This window comes from Mus musculus, chromosome 11, assembly GCF_000001635.26.
Source record: "Mus musculus strain C57BL/6J chromosome 11, GRCm38.p6 C57BL/6J".
Taxonomy (NCBI): Eukaryota; Metazoa; Chordata; class Mammalia; order Rodentia; family Muridae; genus Mus; species Mus musculus.
Window position 1 is genome coordinate 18738150 of NC_000077.6, and position 8659 is coordinate 18746808.

Here is an 8659-nt window from a genome sequence, read left to right on the forward strand (position 1 = left end):
AAAATTTATCCTGAGTGAGGTGACCCAGACCAAGAAATACAAATGTAGCATGTAGTCACTTATAGGTAGATATTAGCTGTTAAGTCAATAATAAGCTACAGTCCACAGACCCAGAAGTGAAAAAGAAAAGGGCTCTAGAGGAAATGAATGGACCTCCTGGAGAGGGAGAAATAGAATTAATTTTGCAAATGGACTTGGGGTGGGTGGAAATGGGAGCAGGAGGGATCAGGTGGGGGTTGAGGGAGAAAATATGGGGAGAAAGTTAGAATTGGGGAGCAGTTAGAACGTGGTGTAGAAACCTAGTTCAGTGGAAACTTCCTGGAATATATGATGTCCTTGTAATGTGGAATATGAAGTCAGAACTGGCCATCTTTTATAGCCAGGCAAGGCTTCCAGTGGTGAGACTGGGTTACGTTCTGTCAAGTTGTTGACTGAAGGGGTCCTGTGGAAATCTCTAAACAGTCCAGACTGATGCTAGGACAGAGGGTTGTTCTCTTCAAACCGACAGCCTAGAACAACATCCACCCCGCTCTTTGAAAGTGGAGAGGTGTGCTTGCTTCAGCAAAAAAATTGGTACGATACAGAGAAGATTAACATGAACCCTGTGCAAGGATGACACGCAAATTCGTGAAGCATTCCACATTTTTCATCAGGGAAATGCAAATCAAAACAACCCTGAGATTCCACCTCACACTAGTCATGTAGGAATGGCTAAGATCAAAACTTCAGGTGACAGCAGATGCTGGCAAAAATGTGGAGAAAGAGGAACACTCCTCCATTGTTGGTGGGATTGTAAGCTTGTACAACTACTCCGGAAATCAGTCTGGAGGTTCCTCAGAAAATTGGACATAGTACTACCAGAAGATCTAGCACTACCTCTCCTGGGTATAAACCCAGAATATGCTCCAACTTGTAATAAGGACATATGCTCCACTATGTTCGTAGTAGCCTTATTCATAATAGCCAGAAGCTGGAAAGAACCTAGATGTCCCTCAGCAGAGGAATGGATACAGAAAATGTGATACAATGGAGTACTACTCAGCTATTAAAAACAATGAATTCATGAAATTCTTAGGCAAATGGATGGATCTGGAGTATATCATCCTGAGTGAGGTAACCCAACCACAAAAGAACACATATGATATGCACTCACTGATAAGTGCATATTAACCCAGAAACTTAGACTACCCAGATACAATTCGCAAAACACATGAAACTCAAGAAGAAAGAAGACCAAAGTGTGGATACTTCGTTCCTTCTTAGAACGGGGAACAAAATACCCATGGAAGGAGTTACAGAGACAAAGTTCGGAGCTGAGACGGAAAAAAGGACCATCCAGAGACTGCCTGGGGATCCATCCCATATACATCCACCAAACCCAGACACTATTGCATATGCCAGCAATGTGTGCTGACACGACCCTGATATAGCTATCTCTTGTGAGGCTATGTCAGTGCCTGGCAAATACAGAAGTGGATGCTCACAGTCATCTATTGGATGGAACACAGGACCCGTAATGAAGGAACTAGAGAAAGTACCCAAGGAGCTAAAGGAGTTGGCAACCCTATAGAAGGATCAACAATATGAACTAACAAGTACCCCCACAGAACTGTGTCTCTAGTTGCATATGTCTAGTCGGTCATCAATGGTAGGAGAGGCCTTCGGTTTTGGGAAGATCATATGCCCCAGTACAGGGGAATGCCAGGGCCAGGAAGCGGGAGCGGGTGGGTTGGGGAGCAGGGCGGGGGGGGGGGATATAGGGGTCTTTTGCGATAGCATTTGAAATGTAAATGAAGAAAATATCTAATAAAAATGCAAAGAAGAAGAAGAAGAAGAAGAAGAAGAAGAAGAAGAAGAAGAAGAAGAAGAAGAAGAAGAAGAAGAAGAAGAAGAAGAAGAAGAAGAAGAAAGTGGAGAGGTTGAGTTGGTGCCTGAATGGAGACTTCACCTCTGTGTTCTAGTCTGCCTCACTGAGAAGATACTCTGAGCACTACAGAAACAGAGACCTGCACATAAACCAAGGCACAAAACTCTCATCCAACAATCTGACCCGCTTTCAAGATGTGCTGGGCTAATGATACCAAGACCTTGTGGGAGTGGCCAACCAATATGTGGTTTAACTTGGAGACTCATACCATGAGAGGAAGCCAATGCCTCACACTGCATGAATTGCCAGGAATAGGAGATGAATAGCCCAGAGACCTAAGGTAAAACCAAATAGAACTAGTAAAAAAAAATTAATGAAATGATTCCTAATGATATTCTACTATACTCATAGATTGCTGCCTTGTCCAGACATAATCAGAAAGGCTTCCTCTGGCAGATGAGGACAGGTGAGGAGACCTATGGCCAGACATTATGTGGAAAGAAAGTCTAAATTGGGGGGGTCTACGTCAGGTTCCTCTCCTTGGAGCTTGGGGAATCCTGAGGAAGAAGAGTGGAAGGATCAGGGGAGTCAGAGGGAAAGGAAGACATGGCCCATTGAATCACTAAGCAGTGTTCATATGGGCTCACAGAGACCGGAAACCAACAAGCACATGTCCTGCATGGGTCTGTACCAGGTCCTCTGCGTGTCTGTTATGGCTGTTAGCCTGCTGGTTTTGTTGGACTCCTAAGAGTGGGAGCAGGTGTGTCTCTGACTCTTTTCTGCTCTTGGGACTCTTTTAAATAATGGTTTGCCTTGCTCACATTTGATATGAGGGCTTTTGCCCTGTGTGTGTGTGTGTGTGTGTGTTTGTGTGTGAGTGTGTGTGTGTTTAGATGGTGTCTCTTAGAGGCTGCTTTTTTCCTGAAGGGAAATGGAGGAGGAGTGGATCTAGGGGAGAAGATGAGGTAAAGTGGGGGGGGGGGGAGAGGGACTGACAGGACTAGAAGGAAAGGGAACTTGTGACCAGGGTGTATTATGTGAGAGAAAAGTCTATTTTCAGTAAAAAAGGAAAAAAATATTAAAAAATAAATAAACTCCCATGCCTATTTCTCTGACATATGTTGTCACCATGACACAAAAAAAGCTAGCACAGCATCTAACATGAAAATGGCAATGAGCACATGTTAAGCACTTACTGTGCAATGGCCTCCAGGACAGACATGTTAAGAGATTTTTTTTTCCAGTTAATTCTCACCACAGCTGGAAGTTAAAAATTATTCTATTGTCCCTTACTTTTAAGATAAGCTAAAAAGAAAAAGGTTCTAGGAATGAAGACACTTGCTCAAAGTCACACCACTCACACCAGCTGCCTGTAGTCACACCAGTCACACCAGCTGCCCACACCATTCCCACCTGTTGCGCGCGCTCCCAACTCGCCAGCAAGAACGACGCTGCTACAGGATCCTTCTGCACACGTTTATTCAGTCCTATTTCTTCTTGTTTATATCTCCCTTGTTTATATCTCCCCTGTTTTTATATCTCCCTTGTTTTTATATCTCCTCCGAACCCTGGGCCTCTCACTCTTTTATACTCTCAGTTCCCATCCACGCACAGCAGGCCACGCCACCTCACCAGGCACGCAGCTTCAGCTAATCAGGGCAGCAGGGGCAAATCTCCACCAAATTGGATTCACCTGTATCCTGGTACACCTGCGTAGCACTCAAGATGTTTGTGTCTTATATGAGGAAGTCAGGTGCAAGTCATATGACTTAGCTGCAGTGCCTGGCACCTTTGGGACTGCCGCCACACCCGCTCCCCACACCCACCAGCTGTCTATAGTCACACCAGTCACACCAGCTGCCCACAGTCACAAATAAGTCACACCAGCTGCCTATAGTCACACCACTCACACCAGCTGCCCACACCATTCCCACCAGCTGTCTATAGTCACACCAGTCACACCAGCTGCCTACAGTCACACCAGTCACACCAGCTGCCCTCAGTCACATCACTCACATCAGTTGTCCTCGGGCACACAAGTCACATCAGTCACACTAGATGCCCACAGTCACAGCACTCACACCAGCTGCCTATAGTCACACCAGTCACACCAGCTGCCCTCAGTCACACTACTCACACCAGCTGTCCACTTTCACACCACTCCCACCAGCTGCCCACAATCACACCACTCACATGGCATGGCAAAGGGAACCAAACTCACCCAGGACAGTTTCAAAGCTAAACTTCTTGATCCAGGGTTGGTTCCTAGATTTTACCCCATGTGTCAAGCGAATCAATGAAGGGAAAAGTTGCTCAAGTCTTAGAGAGATGCCAGAAATGCATAAATTTGATGCTGCCCTGGCAAAGGGCCAATTCTCATGTACTGCAAAGCTGTTCCACCTCTCCATACTTCCTCCATAATGAAAAGCTCTTACCTTTCTACCAGGAGCTTCACCTATTAACAAATAGTATGAATGTTTGAACAGATATGCTGGCCTGTGTACCCTGCATAGCCACTCTCTGCAGACTGCTACAGTGTTACCCATTTCTCAGATGAGATGAGACCTGTGACAGCACCAACATTTCAATCCATCATTATAAAGCCTGAGCCTGTCCTCTCAGCCACTTCCACTGTCTCCCTTGAAGTAATATGATTAAAGTCGGAGTGGATAAGAAAGAACAAGCTAGCTTCTTTTCCAATAAAATATTGAATTAAATATAGACATTCTAGACCAAGTAGATACTCCAAAGGATTGCCATCTCAGGTGTTCTTATGCTGTCGAAAATGTAGCACATGTACTGGGAGAGAATTTGATGGCTTTATTTGGGAGACACCAGAAGAACATAATTGCACTTGGGTTTTTTATTTAATTTTGTTATGTGTTCACTACCTTTATTATCTTAAACTTAAAGGAGTCAGCTCCATTTGGTAATAGCATTATAGTCATTTGATTGACATATGCTTTAACTCATATTTTACATGCCAGTCTAAACTTGAGGGGCTCCTACTATGTGGAGATCTTTGAACAAAATAACAATGGCTCAGTTATAGCCAAATAATTATCAGGCATATGATGTAATGCATGTCAGATTCTAAAAAAGAACACATATAAAAGTGATTAACTCAACTTATGCTGCCCTAAAATACAGGTGACTTTTGCACTGAGTCATCCAATGTAAGTCCACTCTCAAGAGACAGAATTGGAAAAGAAAGGAGTTCCTGGAAGAGGGCACAGCATGGTCCAGCATTATAAAAGAATAGCAAGGTATAATTCTTTTATTGCTAACGGATCCAAATTATTTAAAGGGCATAGTAAAAGATGACCCCAGAAAAGCCCGTTAGAGGCAGATTATAAAGGTCTTTGCCTGGCTGTATACTTAGATTTATGGCAATTGGAAGTCTTGAAGAATTTGAAGCTAGAAAACGCCATGTTTATTATTCATTTTTGTCTGAAATCCTGCTAGACTGCAGGTGGAAGAGCTTGACAACGAAAACAATAGCATGAATGTCAGGTTAATCATTCCAAGCAATACAAGAATCTAAAGAAGGCTACCCTCTAAAGTATGTATTGTTTTAGATCCCATTTTACATGTGAGGTCAAGAAGCAGAAGAATACAGTGAGTAGTCTAATTCTGCAGGAGGGCCAGGATTTGAACCCAGAGAGCCCCACTGTGGTGGCTCCTGCATAGTTCACTACCATGTCAGACAGAAGGGTGATCATGGCATATAGCAGGAGAGAGAGAGGAGGCACCTAGGCAATCATTCGTTTGGACTCCAGAATAGAGGGAAACCCTTTTAAACAGTACCTGGTCACTGAGGAGGAGAAAGCCAGTAGAGAATGATGACATTCTATTTCAGATATGAAGTTCAGAGGACCCTTGAGAGCCAAGATGATAGGCAGCTGGTAAAATCCCAATCTTGAAATCCAGGGGAGGCATGGATGGAGAATCAACCTGGACATGAAATGCTATTGCTAAGTGCCCTAGCTTCTTTCCATGTTGCTGTGCAAGAGCAACTTTATGAAGAAAGGGTTTTGTCGGGCTCACAGTGCAAAGTACAGTCCATCAAGCAGGGAAACCAAACCGGCTGGCTGTATCACATCCACAGTCAGAAGAGAGCAATTAATGCATTCCTGATTCTTGGTTCTCGATCTCCATTTTATACAGTGCAGGGTCTCCTACCCAGGGGATGGGTCCACTGACTATTTATTAAGATGGCTCCTCTTCCCACATCAATGAATGTAAGCAAAATAATCCCCCAGAGGCCTGTCACCAAGGTGATTCCCTATTCTGTCAAGCTGCAACTTGACTCTGACCAGCACAGTAAGCCTGCATCATCCCACCCAAGACCTCACCCTGGAGGGGTGCAGAACTCAACACCAGGAGAGGCACCTCAGAACAGAGATGCCCAGTAGACCCAGGCCCAGAGTCTCCGAGGAGCTATTTGATCTCACCTGCTACACTCCTCCTCAAATCAGAGGCTTTCATAGTCATGTAGAAACAATAGCAATTCCTTTGCCACCTGCAAAGGTGAGCATTGAAAACTACGGGACGCAGCCAACACACTGCTTTTCAAAAATAAGTGCCCAATAAGCAGTAATAGTAATTATCACCATTATCATCATCATGTAAGGGATTTGTTGCTGTTGGAAAAACAGTGTAGGCAGCAAGCAGAGCTCCAAGTCCTCTGTGACACTCAGCTACGGGAAATTTTTACTGTGTTTCCAATCCAAGGAAAGAAGAATTATCCTGAAACTAAAAAAATAAATGCTCTATGAGAAAAGAAATCAGATAAAGCATGCAATATACCATTAAACAATACCAATATTGAAACAAGGTCAACTCCACATTCTCTTGGATCCTATGTGCCCCTGGCAAAGCTGTGCTCTGGCTCATTTCATCTAAAGAAGAACCAGAAGCACAAGAAAGAACATTCTCAAGCAGCTGGAGGCACAGCCCTGTGACAGTCCACTTGCCTAGCAAGCCCAGGGCACTGAGTTCAATCCCCAGTACAGGAGAAATCAACCCACTAACCAACTCTCCCTCTCTCCCTCTCTCCCTCTCTCTCTCTCTCTCTCTCTCTCTCTCTCTCTCTGTGTGTGTGTGTCTCTCTGTCTCTCTCTCTCTCTGTCTCTGTCTCTCTCTCTGTCTCTCTCTCTGTCTCTCTCTCTCTCTCTCTCTCTCTCTCTCCCTCTCTCTCTCTCTCTCTCTGCATGTGTATGTCTCTCTTTCTTTCATTGCCTGACCATACTATTGTTTTATATTTCCCACATATCTCTGTCTTAATGACCATGCTTAAATTATATAAAACTTAACAAGCTTCAACTTTGCTTCATATTGTAAGGAAGAGAAACAGGGGGCACATACCCTGGAAAAGATGAGATTTCAGGGGTCTCAGGAAATTTTAAGATCTAAAAATGCAGCAGAAAATGCTTGGGCCCCACAATGGAAGCCTCAAAGACAGAACAATTTGTAATCATCTATTTATCGCTCTGTCAGCCCTCCCTGCCTCCCTCCCTCCTTTCCTCATTCACTCCCCTCTCCAACATATTTTCTTTGAGACTTGGTGTGGAGACTAAGAACAAGGTTGTTTAGTCAAAGACCTTGGGGTTGAAAAATTACAGTAACGAACTAGGAGAGTGATTCCCACTCAATCACACGCAAGTGTCAAAACATAAACAAATGCACTTAAGAGAAAAGGACAGTGGAAAATAAATATATAAAATGTATTGTTTACTTTGATTGCCTGAGGTGATATATTTGCTAAGCATGTGAATATAAGCAATGGGGGAGAATTAAAATAAATGACGAGGAAGCAGCACCAACCTCACCCATTAGCAATAAGAAAGCATTTCAGATGCAAGTCTTTCCTTGTTTCTCACTAAGAATCTGGATCCGCTTAATTTTCTCTGAACGGAGCTTCAGAACCTCAGACTATAGCCCCGCCCCCGGCTCCATGTCCCTGTGCATGCCCACGTTTATCTGAATATATAAGCCTGCCCTTTACTCAGATTTATGGATCCAGCCAGGCAGTGTGTATTTACAGTGTTCTGACCTGCAGACCCCGGGCTGCAGGAGGAGACTGGGACTCATTCCATAAACAGAGACAAATATGAGGGGGAGGCGGAGGCTTTGCTAGCACTTAGCATTTTTAACTATTTGGCCAAGTTGAAGAATTAGAGATTAGATTAGACGAAAACCGAGGGTTTCGGTGCTGAGCTGGAGAGAATAAACTACAGTTTTTCTTCATCCTGTTTTCTTGAAGGTTCTGAGTTTGGGGTAGGGGTGGGGTTAAATTTAGAGCAGGTCAGAAGAAAATTGATAAGTCAGTTACAGAGGGAGCTATAAACTGCTTTGGGAAGGCACAGGGTCTAGAGAGATGAGGTTATAAACAACATTTAATAAGTCAGAAAATTTCTCCAACCACATGTGGAGTCCTCCCTCCATGGAAGAAGACTAGTTGTGGGTTTTCTGTTTTGTTTTAGAACACTGCAGTTGGGTAAAAGAAAAAGAAATCTTGCTGTTGAAATCAGGATGTGTTGCTATGAGCTGAAATATTTTTCTTCAGCCCTGATGGCCCACTTGAAAGCAACAGAATTTTCAAACAGGCCTGCTTTGTCTAGATGGGACACCCCTTGGAGAAGCAGCTGGCAATCCAAGAGGTACATGCGAAGGGAAGTGAAGAGCAGCGGGATTTTACGCATCCTTCGTCCCTGAACTGGATGCCTCCTCCTCTGGGCTGGATCTTTGTATATAGGCAAACTGTGAAAGCATAACTCAAGCAAATTCTTT

General features: G+C 43.9%; 1 non-coding gene across 1 annotated transcript; it reads left to right on the plus strand.

Moving 5' to 3' along the window:
- The first annotated feature begins 544 nt into the window (after positions 1–544).
- Gm23093 lies at positions 545–647 on the plus strand. The gene has a single exon (XR_003949883.1). It is a non-coding gene; the product is annotated as a U6 spliceosomal RNA (small nuclear RNA).
- The last annotated feature ends 8012 nt before the right edge of the window (positions 648–8659 follow it).